At 48.8% G+C, this 14,776-nt stretch overlaps 1 long non-coding RNA gene and 1 pseudogene across 1 annotated transcript; both read right to left on the reverse strand.

The window, feature by feature from the left end:
• Positions 1–6,200: 6,200 nt before the first annotated feature.
• LOC144118005 (uncharacterized) lies at positions 6,201–9,332 on the reverse strand (annotated as a pseudogene).
• Positions 9,333–12,542: 3,210 nt separating this feature from the next.
• On the reverse strand, positions 12,543–13,361 carry LOC144097221 (uncharacterized). The gene is made up of 2 exons (XR_013306957.1): positions 13,144–13,361; positions 12,543–12,611 (listed from the first exon to the last, which is right to left on the reverse strand). It is a non-coding gene; the product is annotated as an uncharacterized LOC144097221 (long non-coding RNA).
• Between the last annotated feature and the right edge of the window lie 1,415 nt (positions 13,362–14,776).

The following is a 14,776-nucleotide window of genomic DNA, read 5'->3' on the forward strand; positions in this document are numbered from 1 at the left end:
TTTTTTTAAATATAATTGCTGCAGAAACACAGGACACATATTACATTGTTGAAATGCATAGCCTTTCCTGTTGAAGAAACCGAAGCAAAATGCACCTGACAGCGCTTTTGTTTTATAGGCAATCATAGCGCATCATTTATATGAATATGGTGGTAAAAGACTGACCTTACAGTAGTGCTCACTTATACATCTAAATCCTGCATGTATGTATGCTCTTGAATGTCATATTCAGCAAAGCCTGGATGCGGGCTACTTGGCATGAGTCTTCTACTGTATAGCAGAGTGTCCTGTAATGCTGTTGAGATCACTGAGAAAGGACATGCCTAGCTGCGTCATTTTTTGTTATGCAGGAGACTATGTCTACCCACTGGAGCCATGGCTGCCTGCACCAGTTGCGTGACATCACAGACCTGACTCAGCAGAAGGCCTGTACAACACGCCACATGCTTTCACACAATTTGTGGCTGAGCGCTATACTGGTGTGCCGAAGAGCTGTTTCCGTTGCTTTCAAGGACACCGGATGCACCACTGCCAGTGGAAGTGGACAGTGCGCATCATCACCGCACGTGCTGCACTTCACAGCCTCTGTTTGGATGTGCCCATATCAGCAGAGGGTGCAGGCGACACTGCCTCTGACCCAGATAACAACGGGCCACCTCCAAATGGTGGCTACCTCGTACATACAGGATCCCTCCTCACCTGCCTCCTGAGAAGAGCAATGCGGTGCTGTACTTTTGGCCTCTCTAGGACGACCCGTCTCCAGAGGAAGGCGTACCGAGGCATGGTGCAGCGGCAGTTGCGATGGAAAATCTAGCGTCCAGAGACGACTCACCATGCTGGCATAGAGAGTCATATCAGCCACTCTTCCCCTGTTGGCACTGTAATTTCCTTGTGTCAGTGCACAACACACATCTGCAAGTGTGTGAGCAACTGTGTGATGTGGTTGTGCCCTTGGCCAACCTGTGTGCAGCCAGAAGCCAGCAGTGACAAACAAGTGCCCCCCACCGGCTGCCACTTCATTTTCAGTGTGTTTGCTAGTATATCTTCCAGTCCCTCAGCAGCGTGTTGCACAGTCTCTTCCTGAAGACGGAAAAGGTGTTGAAACAGCTCGCCCATTATGTGAAAAGCATCATTGTGCACTCTCTCTTGCCAATGCTTGTCAGCCCACCTGCCCCTTCCATGCTATCACTCCAGCTTGGTGAAGTGCCTGTGGTCATTACCCGTGTGATGAACATGCATAACCCAAAAGTGTAGTGCTGAGTAAGGCACGAAATATTTGTGATGCTTGTTGGAATTAAAAAAAGCTTTTTTATTGCATAATACATTCAGTAAGTGAATTTATTTATTTTTAGGCACAGCATTTGACACGAGTGTTTCTATTGCAGAAAAAGCAGTGTACACACAAGCATACATTACCTTGATTTACAATTGCCATATGGCATTTCCAAGTGCAGTTAAGAAAAAAAAATTGAAAAATTGAGGTCAAAGTGCATGTTTTCTTTCATACAGAGGCTACCTGTACAATAAATATGGCATAGTACAGTGTACATAATGCATTTTCCGGACTACAAAACATTTTGGCACATATAAGTAGTGTAAATACCAAAGCTAAGCTTTTAGCTTAATGGTGTGTGGCTACGGGTTTCACTCTGTGCTAAAAGCTGTACCTACTGCAAGGAGACCGCTGTACAACAATGCATAGTAAAGATTGTAAGGTGCAGTGGCTACAATGACCGCTGAATTACTAGAACATCTTCACTGATAGACAAAGATGTGTAAACATCACAGACACATCATCAAGGAGATGGTGTGTGAGTAGAGGTTAGTTTACAATCACAAATCATGCAACACCGTTACTGGAAATGCTCTACAGCTCTAAGAATATACAGGCAGCTCCATTATGGGAAATTTTGAGCACTCGGTTATTGCCCCATAACTGACACCTAGCTTAGTTTGCATAACACAGGGCTATGAAGTCTTGTCCATGATGACACAAGACGGTGACAATGCCGAATGGCCGGACAAGCTCCTTATGCTATCACATATGTGTGATAAGTGCAACTGCTTTCAAGCTACTTTTCGCCTAGGTATTTAATATCCTAGTCATTTTCAACTGGCTGTTCCCTTTCAAACTGGAGTGGCCTGTATACAATGTGCCTCAGATATGATGGACCATAATTTAAAAAAAAAACCAAGTGGTCTTCCGACTTGAAAGGAAGTGCATGTTAGAAGCTACGCAAAGTATTTAAAGCCCTTCAAACACTGCCCTCACCAAACCCAGTTATACCAACATCACTCCGCCTGCTGAGCAAAATACAATAACATATTACACATCACTGCCCTGTCCTACCTACCTCACTGCCCTGGATCATATGCAATTCAAGCGCTGTGTACCAGCAAACATGAACAAACTTGCTCAACTTTCTGCCTATAGTTGCAAATAGCCTCTATACAAGCAAACTACTTCTTTCCTGGTTGACCCTGGATCTACTACATGATCAGCAAATAACGTTAATGGAACAAGCTCGTTCTCTCCTCGGTGACAATAGCAAAGTTATCAAGTGCTTCCTTTCTCTGTAAACAAAGTGGAGCATAAACATCACAATTTCTGCATCTTGCACAGGAAAAAAAAATACGGCAAAAAAAAATACGGCAGCAACTGAACATAAACCCGCCGCGGTGGCTCAGTGGTTAGGGCGCTCGACTACTGATCCGGAGTTCCCGGGTTCGAACCCGACCGCGGTGGCTGCGTTTTTATGGAGGAAAAACGCTAAGGCGCCCGTGTGCTGTGCGATGTCAGTGCACGTTAAAGATCCCCAGGTGGTCGAAATTATTCCGGAGCCCTCCACTACGGCACCTAATTCTTCCTTTCTTCTTTCACTCCCTCTCTTATCCCTTCCCTTACGGCGCGGTTCAGGTGTCCAACGATATATGAGACAGATACTGCGCCATTTCCTTTCCCAAAAAAAACCAATTATATATAACTGAACATAAACCGAACGGAGCTACAAAAATACAAACGGAACATCAAGTCCTTAGCCCGATGTGGGCGGCAACACTTGGTTACGAGGCAGAAGAGTGATTGCTGCCACAGAGGCAGGCCGTGTCGGCTCTCATTTCCCGCACCGAGATTGCAAGCTATCAGCAGCTGCACCTGTCTGCTCCCGTCTGTCGGCAGTTGTTTCTATGTGATGATTCATGGTTTTCTGGTACTTTCTAAAGAAAATAAACAGAACCACACGTCACTCGGTGATCGATAGGGGCCGACCGAGAACACAGACTAAAGTTGTCTCCGTCGATTTTCGAGCCGAGCGCTGCTTGTAAGTTGATCTCGACAGGCCCGTAGCATTCACTGCCTTCAATCATTTTTTTTTTTTGCTGCGCACTTAAGACTTCCGCAAAGTACCTTGATTTTAGACGACACGCGAAAAAACAGGAACTAGCCATGGAATCAGCTGTTTTCTTGCAGGCCGCCATGTTCACGTTATGCCACTGCCAGCGCGTCCTCATGGCAAGACAAGTTAACCTGCAGCAAATTTAATTGCAAAACTGAGAATGCTTCTAATTTTCCCTCGTGTTGTTGAGATTGCAACACAGTTTACTACCAAAATAAAACATTACTTGTTTTCTTCATTGCGTTTTTGTTCATTTTCAGACTAACATGTTCACGCTTTACCGCTGACAGCACACCTTCAAGGCAAAAAAAGTGACTGAACAGCAAACTTAATTGCAAAAATGAAAACACTGCTTCTTTTGCTTGGTGCTGTTGAGTTTGAAATACAGTTTCTTAGCAAAATAAAACATTACTCGTTTTTATTCACTGCGTCTTTACTGCAAAACATTAGTCTACGGTCCCTTGTCGTGCGAATAGTGGTTTCGGGGCGGAGCCCTGCTACTAGCCACCGCAACCTTGCTCCGCATTGGCCGATTCGGCGGTCGGCGTTTCTCGGTGTCGTCATTTTGACGTCACGATCTCAAAATTGAGACAGTTTTTGAGAGCGATCCGTAATCGCGCCCCTGGCCTCCTCCAGCTTATCAGAATTGTCGCCGTCCATACTGTCGCCTCAACTGTGGTTGCGGCGCACGCCAGCTCTCCTTTTCAATCCTGTGACATCTTACCACGCATGCGACGCAGCTGTCGAAGCGAGCGGAGGCGAGCGCAACGATGTGGAACTCGGTGCCACGTCTTACCAAACGGCGGCGGCGGCGAGCGGCGCGGTGTGACGTCATGCCAGATGGCGCGGCGAGCGCGCGAAGCACAGTTATCTTCCGCGGCGAGGAGCGCATTGTGACATCTCGTACCTCGATGGAGTACCGCCACGGCGAAATCGCGAGTTTGCGGCCAATAAAGCCCCGCCGCGGAGGCTCAGTGGTTAGGGCGCTCGACTACTGATCCGGAGTTCCCGGGTTCGAACCCGACCGCGGCGGCTGCGTTTTTATGCAGGAAAAACGCTAAGGCGCCCGTGTGCTGTGCGATGTCAGTGCACGTTAAAGATCCCCAGGTGATCGAAATTATTCCGGAGCCCTCCACTACGGCACCTCTTTCTTCCTTTCTTCTCTCACTCCTTCCTTTATCTCTTCGCTTACGGCGCTGCTCAGGTGTACAACGATATATGAGACAGATATTGCGCCATTGCCTTTCTCTAAACCTATTATTATTATTATTATTATTATTATTATTATTATTATTATTATTATTATTATTATTATTATTATTATTATTATTATTATTACGAACCTCTTGACGACATGAGCAAACAATACGCGCTCGCAGCTCCGAACGTGCGTCCGTGTGTAGTGGATTTCAAGAAAATAACGAAGATGCAAAAATAAAAACTCTTACAATGGTTCAGAGAGCAGCTACGGAGCCTTGTGAAAGTTTGACGCGCGATATCGTCCACCAGGAACACGAAAAGTACTCAGAATGCGCACCGAGTCGAACTCAAGTAGTCCGCGGGCTGCCAGAGGCGAAAAACGAACGCATTGCTATGGCGATGCGGGCAGCTTTCGGGCTACCCGAGAAAACCGTACGCCGGACGGAATCCGGGAGTGTCCGGGACTCAAATTGCTTCAGTATCGATGGCAGATGCCGGGGCTAGCAAAAATCTTTTCCTTCCTTTTTACTATCATTTTTAATAAAACCACTACCACCACCACCGGGACTCAAATCGAATGCGCCCACAGTAACAGTACGTAGGCTTAAGATTGGCATCGCAGTTGCTATGGCAACGAGCGATCAACAACCGCGAGCCCGTTGCGGGCCACCTTGCTGGCTACATTGGTAGTGCGTCGTCATCGGCAGAGAGCACACATTTTCTCAGTATTTACTGAAATTTATAGCGCGCTTTAGCGCGCTTCGCCAATCTTGGTGCTCTTGCAATAAGGAATCTTGTCTTGTTACTCCAGCTGTTTATTGTGTGCTTAATGGCATAAAATGTTCTGCTAAACTGGCTTGAAAAACTTCCAGTGATGTCCAAGAAAATCTGGCGCATACTCTTAGTCTTTCTCGCTTAACTTGGCAGACTCAGTTTGCGTATCGTTGAATTTCTCTGCAGTAAGCCTGGCTGCGATGTGTGCATTTAATCTATTCTGGTGAACTTTATAAGGGACTTCTCACGTTATCCGTTTTGTAGGGACCCATATATATATACTGAATGCCGCTACCTGCATGGGGCGGTGAAAAGGAAAGATACGTATACTGAATACCACGCCCTGCATGGGGCGGTGAAAAGGAATCAAAAGGAAAGATACATATACTGAATACCGCGCCCTGCACCGGGCGGTGAAAAGGAATCAGAAGGAAAGGTAGTTTCGTTCCGCGCTTTTGCGGTGCGGTGTTATATGACGCGGCCTATTGCTGCAGTGTAGACTATAGACAGGAGTTGGCTGCGGTAACTTATACGTATAAGTAATTAGGAAGTTAATGCGGATTAACCCAGATGATGCATGATATGCAAAGCGAGAGATGACACTGGCGTTGAGAATGTCTAGACAGCGATGGCATTGAGGAAAGGAAGGGCGCATAACTGGCTGCCTGGATACGCGGACACTTCATTCGTGCTTCGATACATGTGGCGGTGATGAGAGAGAGAGAGAGAGATTTGGCCTGAATGCATTAGCGCTGACAGCGCTGTGGCTGTCATGCGGCACTGCAGCAATAGCTAGGCCGCAGCGTTCATTTGGTGATCAATCTCTCGCGATCAACCATTACTGCATGTCACCTCCCAGGGCGGCAGGGAGGGCGCGCTGCCTATCCACTGTGCGCAACGAAATCAAAGCAGGCTTTTGCAGTTGGACATGAAGGCGAGATTGAGGCCTCCACTGACCTCCCGCCGCGGTGGCTCAGTGGTTAGGGCGCTCGTCTACTGATCTGGAGTTCCCGGGTTCGAACCCGACCGCGGCTGCTGCGTTTTTATGGGGACAAAACGCTAAGGCTGTGCGATGTCAGTGCACGTTAAACACCCCAGGAGGTCGATATTATTACGGAGCCCTCCACTACAGCACCTCTTCCTTTCTTCTTTCACTCCCTCCTTTATCCCTTCCCTTACGGCGCGGTTCAGGTGTCCACCGATATATGAGACAGATACTGCGCCATTTCCTTTCCCAAAAAAACCAATTATATATAACTGAACATAAACCGAACGGAGCTACAAAAATACAAACGGAACATCAAGTCCTTAGCCCGATGTGGGCGGCAACACTTGGTTACGAGGCAGAAGAGTGATTGCTGCCACAGAGGCAGGCCGTGTCGGCTCTCATTTCCCGCACCGAGATTGCAAGCTATCAGCAGCTGCACCTGTCTGCTCCCGTCTGTCGGCAGTTGTTTCTATGTGATGATTCATGGTTTTCTGGTACTTTCTAAAGAAAATAAACAGAACCACACGTCACTCGGTGATCGATAGGGGCCGACCGAGAACACAGACTAAAGTTGTCTCCGTCGATTTTCGAGCCGAGCGCTGCTTGTAAGTTGATCTCGACAGGCCCGTAGCATTCACTGCCTTCAATCATTTTTTTTTTTTTTTTGCTGCGCACTTAAGACTTCCGCAAAGTACCTTGATTTTAGACGACACGCGAAAAAACAGGAACTAGCCATGGAATCAGCTGTTTTCTTGCAGGCCGCCATGTTCACGTTATGCCACTGCCAGCGCGTCCTCATGGCAAGAGAAGTTAACCTGCAGCAAATTTAATTGCAAAACTGAGAACGCTTCTAATTTTCCCTCGTGTTGTTGAGATTGCAACACAGTTTACTACCAAAATAAAACATTACTTGTTTTCTTCATTGCGTTTTTGTTCATTTTCAGACTAACATGTTCACGCTTTACCGCTGACAGCACACCTTCGCGGCAAAAAAAGTGACTGAACAGCAAACTTAATTGCAAAAATGAAAACACTGCTTCTTTTGCTTGGTGCTGTTGAGTTTGAAATACAGTTTCTTAGCAAAATAAAACATTACTCGTTTTTATTCACTGCGTCTTTACTGCAAAACATTAGTCTATACGGTCCCTTGTCGTGCGAATAGTGGTTTCGGGGCGGAGCCCTGCTACTAGCCACCGCAACCTTGCTCCGCATTGGCCGATTCGGCGGTCGGCGTTTCTCGGTGTCGTCATTTTGACGTCACGATCTCAAAATTGAGACAGTTTTTGAGAGCGATCCGTAATCGCGCCCCTGGCCTCCTACAGCTTATCAGAATTGTCGCCGTCCATACTGTCGCCTCAACTGTGGTTGCGGCGCACGCCAGCTCTCCTTTTCAATCCTGTGACATCTTATCACGCATGCGACGCAGCTGTCGAAGCGAACGGAGGCGAGCGCAACGATGAGGAACTCGGTGCCACGTCCTACCAAACGGCGGCGGCGGCGAGCGGCGCGGTGTGACGTCATGCCAGATGGCGCGGCGAGCGCGCGAAGCACAGTAACCTTCCGCGGCGAGGCGCGCGTTGTGACGTCACGTGCCTCGATGGAGTACCGCCACGGCGAAATCGCGAGTTTGCGGCCAATAAAGCTTTCGCTTTAAAACACTGCCACTCTGGCTAAACTCACAGTCTCTGTCTCGCAGACCATTCGTCCAATTCGTCTCATTGCTAATAAACATAGAGGCATGCGAGAGGCTGACCTCCGACATCTTGTTCAGGCGTTTGTTATCTGTCGTCTCACATATACCCTCCCTTACCTTTACCTTAGCTGCAAGGAACGGAGTCTGAACAGTCGTGCAGGGCGATGCTGGTTCTGGTGCCTCTAGAATGTGCTTGGGTGTTTCCTGCTTCAGGATATCCATGGCCGTCTCCTCCTCTCCATGTGTCAATGACGCAGACGACCCATAAGGCACCAGATGACGCCTGTCTCGGACCAGGACTCCTCTTGTCGTCTTCACAACGTAGCTGCGATGCCGTTGGCCAGGGCTCAGCACCTTCGCAGCACACTGGACGTCTGTCATCCACACGTACTGACCGGGTAGCAGATCCGGAAGGTTTCTGACTCCGTGATGGCGATTGAAGTCTATTGTCTGTCTCTGCCGTGCCGCTGTATCACGTTCACGGACCACAGCTGTGTCAGGCCACTGCGGTTCCAACTTTGTCTGAGGCTTTGGCAGTGTGGCCCGGAGGCATCTCCCCATCAGCAGCTGAACCGGGCTAAAGCCAGTTGTTCCTGGTGTCTCGATAAACAAGCAAAGCCATGTAGCGGTCATCATTCTTACGCCACAGTTCTTTTACTGTACGCACAGTGCGTTCGACTTCTCCATTTGACTGAGGAAATGCTGGGCTGCTGGTGCGGCTAGCAAATCCGTATCCTGCTGCGAAGTCGGCAAACTCGCGAGGCGAAAACTGCGGTCTATTAATTATCACTACACAACACCTTCGGGATCCCAAAACGAGCGAAGACACTTTGTAATGCAACAATGACGGCCTTACTTGAAGTCCCTCGCAGCGTCAGCACTTCGGGAAAGCGAGAATAATAGTCTACCACCACCTAGAAGTCTTGACCCTCGTAATGGAAAAGGTCTGCACCGACCTGCTGCCACGGGAGTCCCGGTGTTGTCAATGGCAACATAGGCTCAGCACGTTGCTGCGTAACCATTGCGCACTGCTTACAAGCTTCAAAAACTTCTTTGATCGTGCGGGTGAGTCCGAGCCACCAAACAGATTCCCGGGCCCTTGCTTTCGAGCGGACCACGCCTAGGTGTCCTTCATGAATCAACTGCAGTACATCATCTTGAAGTGCTGTCGAAACAACTCTCCCTATTTTTAACAGGAGAGCATCAGCGAGGGTGAACTCACCTCTGTACTTCCAATATGGTGGGAGGTGCCCTGGTAGTTTTGACTTTGCTGGACAATCATGATCCCAAAACATGCCCAAAGCAGAACATATCCCGTCCGTTGCTTGGTGTTTTCGGATAGTTTCCAGGTTCACATGCACAGATTCTTGTACTGCATCTACAAAGAAGGCAGCATACTGTTCAACAGAGTTAATCTGCAAATACTCCGAATTCGGAAGCGGAGCTCTTGACAGCATGTCGGCTGTGGCCAGTAGCTTGCCAGGAACATAACTGATGCTATACTGATATCGCATGAGTTTAAGCCGCAGACGCTGTACTCTGGGCGGCAGGAGGTCGACGTCCATGTTGCCCAAAAGCGCTGGAAGTGGTTGATGATCCGTCTCCACCATGAACTGCAGACCTCTTACGAACTCATCGAAACGTTGAATAGCCCACGTAACTGCGAGGGCCTCCTTCTCTGTCTGGCTATACCTTTGTTCGGCTGGAGTCAGCGAACGAGATGCAAAGGCAACGGCGCGCCTTTCACCTGAGGGTTGGTCTTGCAGATGGACTGCACACATTCCGTAGGAGCTTGAGTCTGCAGAGCTCACTGTGCGGCGCTCCGGATGATAACAGACCATGCAGATGTCTGAGGAAAGCATGTTCTTTACCTTTTCAAAGGCGACTTGCTGAGGTACATCCCAAGACCAAGCGGACTGCTTGCACAACAGTTCCCGAATTGGGGCCACGATATCAGACAGGTGAGGCAGGAACCTTGCAACGTGGTTTACCATGCCTAGAAACCTGCGGACACCGCCAACATCAACGGGTGGCTCCATTTTCTTCAGAGCTTCAACTTTTGTTGGATCTGGCGCAATGTCATTTGCTGACACTACTACTCCTAGAAAGTCAACACTCGATACTCCGAACTTGCATTTCGCATTGTTCAAAGTGAGTCCAGCATTCTTAAGGCGGTCGAGCACTTCGGCCAGTCTTTTGTCATGCTCCTTGCGATCGCTACCGAACACAGCAAGTCATCGATCATGTTGACCACTCCCTCTTGCCCTTCGAGAATATATGGCATCTGTAGCTGGAAGTACTCGGGCACAGAGGTCATTCCAAACGGGAGTCGACAAAAACAATAGCGCCCGAAAGGCGTTATAAAGGTTGTCAGTTCTTGGCTTTCTTCTGCCAGCTTCACTTGGTGGAAACTGGAGGTAGCATCCAGCTTTGAGAACACCTTAGCATTTCCCTGCAAACCCAGAACCTCTTCAACCGTTGGGAGCACATGCCGCTCTCGGAGAACGACTCCGTTGAGTTTCGTCAGGTCTATGCACAGACGATAGCTACCAGAAGGTTTAGGCACTACCACTAGACCGGCACACCATGGCGCAGTTGTGACCTTGCGTATAGCACCCTGTGCTTCCATTTTGTCGAGTTCTGATTTAACGACCTGGCGGAAAGGGATAGGGATCCTCCTTGCAACGTTGAGTGAATATGGCACCGTATCCGGTCTTTACGCTCATTTTCAGCGTCTTCGTGCTGTCTGGCCTGTGCAAGCCTGTTATACGTAGTGGCACAGGCAGGGACTTAATTGTTTACATTCTTTTAGGTTGCCCCACCATACTTTTTGTCTGGCCTGTGCGAGAGCTTCTTGCAGAGTCATCTGCGGGTTTCGACAGAGTTGATCGGAGAGCTTCCGATCGGTCAAACCAAGCACAAACCGGTCGCGTACACGTCTCGATTCAACTTCCGCGGTGACGAATAGTTGCAACGCTTCACCAACGTTTTGAGAGCAGTCAAAAACGTATCGATTGTCTCCCCCGCCTGCTGGGTACGGCGATGAAAGCGAGCCGACTCGTACAATTCGTTGAGTGGGCGTACGAAATGATCAGTGAAAGCTTTTTTTTAACGGCTGCGACGTCCTTGTAGTATGCTTCCCCGAGCGTGGTCGATGCGAGAATTTCGCACTCCTTCGGTCCAATGCAGTAAAGCATTGAGCGTACCTGGACTTCGGGAAGTGCTGCGTAGTCCTGTAGCGAACGCATAGTCTTCGAATTGAAGAAGCCACGCAGGCCCGGCACTTGGTTTTTCGAAGTCAAAAGGCGGCGGTGCATAGAGCTGAGCTGCTAAGCCTTGAACAATTGGCGGAGCTGTCGTTGCGGCAGCGGCTGGTGCCGGGAGAACGACTCTTGCGTCGTCATTCATGACTGGCACTGAGCGGCAAGAGCAGAGACGTGCGGGGAACCACTTAATGGGGTTAGAGTCTTCACAGAAAATTACATTTATCCCACTTCTGAGACCATGTAGTAAACACACGTTACGCCATAGTTAGCGCGGCGGGAAAAACTGCTCCCGTGCTTTTATTGACGCTTACTACATCGCTCCTTCTGGATGGAATCACTTGCGCACATGCACGCCTCGAGGCTGGTTCATGGCAACATTTTATTGTGATGTGCTATTTGAACATTTCTTCACGAGGTACAAGATGTTGGGAGCCGCTGATGTGGGCTGCAAACAGCTGGCTGCAATTCATTGGCTTCGCCAAGGCTAGCAGACGATCAGGCCTGCACTCGACCATCCGTTTTGGAAGCAGACAGTACCAAACTGCGCTCATACTGCCGCAACTAGCACTATACACTCGCGGCACCGCAGCAGAACTTAGCCGAACTGGTGCAGCGAGTGTAAGCGAATCGAGCGCTCTCCAACTTTTCCTCCACACCGCTAGCCGGAACAACGAACAACCGACGGCACGAAGCAAAAGCCTGTCTCCTTCCCTTTCCTGTCTCTTTAGCAATGCCAAAGCTGTCCTCGAAAAATAAGACGACGCCCAGAATGCGTTTCGTAGCGTCAGGTGAAAAAGCAATCTAGCAAAGCAATATGGCGGAAATCGGCTTGGAAGTTCAACACATGTTCAACACACAGGGCAAAATGGAGGGCAACGTGCAAACATCGTGGAGACATCAGACGTTTTTAGGCTGCGTTCCAATACTCTAGACGTCTAACAAGACGTCTAGTGTGACGTCTAGGAAGCAGTCCATACATGTCCATGTATTGGAACTTGTCTACCGCTCACGCCGCCTCGCGGCATAATAATGTAACTAAAGCTTATGAACAGTTGTACTACTATTTTTCACAAACTGAGCAATAACGATAATTAAAAACGTGTTTTCAACAAGTTTACACATTTCTTCTGCAATGACTTTGCGCGTAAACCGGACTGGTGGATGTGCCTATCGGTCAGTCTACTTGTAGCAGACGGGACCGCTCTCCGAAGACGACGCTAAAGAGATATGCGATTATTCTTTTATTATTGATGCTCAACTGTACATGCTCCTCGAACGTGCTCGTCCAGACGGTCCTGTAAACATAAGAATACGAAAGACTGTAATTAATATGCGCGAAATACGATACGGCTAATATACACTGCAACAGGAAAACACATACGTGACATTAAACCCGCTGTCTGCCCTACGTGGCACTCGGAGACAGCGAGAGACCTAAATACAGCAGCGATCTTTAATCCTGCAACGACTAAAATCAATTCGCAACATGCCGGTGTACTTGTTCTGAGAGTGTAAAGATAAAAAAGAATGCACGCGAAAGAGGTGGTGCAACTAATACAGCAACAGAAGAACACATTTGTTAACCGTCACGCCAGCCGTCTTAACGCCCGTCGAGGAAACCAACGACAGCGACGAGTATTCTCTAAAATAAAGGTGCTAATTAAGATCCGGCATCGTCAGATGTAACAGACCTACATCGTCCGCTGCTGTAGCAAAGCTCTCAACTCCACGATTTTCTCCTGCGTGATTCACTTCTAGGAATCGCACGTCCACGAAGATTAATTAGCCACTAGTTTGCGTACCAAATAACATAATGGAATGACTCACATTTTTCCTTTCCTATACTCCGTGTACAGTCCGACACCCGCAAGAGCACGACTCGCTCATCCGCGTACATCAGCTCCGCCATCTTTAGACAGCAAGTTAGCCTGCATCGATGTGGACTTCGGCGAAGCAGTCTTATGAGACTGCTTCGCCGAGAAATGGAACGCGTCCCAAGATGGCGGCTGTCCGGCTAGACGTCTAAGTAGCCGTCTACTTGGGAGTATTGGAACGCAGCCTTAGTATACCGGCGACGTACCACCGCAGACGTATACCAGTTTACCGGACGCCGTCTGCGCACGCGCGGTGGCTCCTCCTCACCCCAACAATGCCACCGCACATGCGAAACCGGCATAGACAAGCGTCATGTTTCTAAACAAAGGTGGCGCTGCAGTCGTCATCGACGCGGGGTGTAGGCAAAACGCAGCGCGCCTACACTGCGCCAAGCAACGCTGCCTTCGAAACCAACTGGTGTATGCGAATATTTCAAAACGTGCGCGTCGCTTGTGGTTAGAAATATTTTTGTTGATGCTCGGAGAGTATTTCTGCACTTTTTCATCCTGTTCGCCAGGCGGAATTAGTAGGCGGAGCGCTGCATCGGGTTCTTCTCCGCTCCTAGTTGGCGACAAGTAACAGGGCAGTGCCACGGCAGGTGCCACCTGCGTGGCACGTGGTCCTCCCCATACCTCGCGCTTTCAAAGCGCGAGGTATGGGGAGGAACTAATCGTCCACAGTTCTCAACTTATGGGCCGATAAAGCATATACGATTGCAAGTGCAAGATAGGACGACATTGTGCACGACGCGAATCAGCTTTCTCACACGATGAACCTTGTAATGTGCTTCCTATTTTCACCGAGCCGCTTCACTCCTGAGACCTTGGAAATTAATGAACAGTGTAGCTGCTTTGAATAAGGCAGATGCGATCCGAGAGCTTCACGAGCGCGTGCATAGACGTTTTTCTCGAGCTCCAAACGAAATTTACGCTCACTGTGTTAAGCTATAAATTTTTGCTCCTTATTTTAGAATTTATTCATGTGTGCGCATTCTGCTTGATCGGAGTTACTTTTGGCCGGGACGTTGCTGTGTTCCCCAGGTTCTGATCGACCTACAACGTGCAAATTCAAATAATTTGGGAAATAACACTGCGCGACTTTGTCGCTGTCCTAGCGTCGTTGGACCGGTGTTGAAACGGCATACTTGTTGAAATTCGCCAAAATGAAAACAGAGAAAAAACCGTCATGCGTGCTGCTACCTGAGTCCGGTGCTTCTTCATGCGCGGCATGGTGTGAATTAACGCTGAAAGTGACCGGCGGCAGCTTTTTGTCTTTTTTGCGCGAAGTGATGCTCGGGACGTTGTGAGGGTGATTAGCATCTGAAAATGGCCCCCTGCGTTCAACTTACGATCCCACGCACACGGAATATCGCGCCTAAACGTATGCTGAAAGCCCGACCGAATGAGAACGAGTTGCAGGCGTTACTTGATTTTCGCACTGTTCACCACGCGACCTAACAGCAACGTTACGAAGTTAGAGACACGGACCAGCTTATTAGATTTGAATGCAGAAACGCAATATAATAACCCAAGGGACGAAACGAGCTCGGCGGTAATAATTAGCCGTGAAGCCGATCCGTTGCCGA

This window comes from Amblyomma americanum, chromosome 1, assembly GCF_052857255.1.
Source record: "Amblyomma americanum isolate KBUSLIRL-KWMA chromosome 1, ASM5285725v1, whole genome shotgun sequence".
NCBI lineage: Eukaryota > Metazoa > Arthropoda > Arachnida > Ixodida > Ixodidae > Amblyomma > Amblyomma americanum.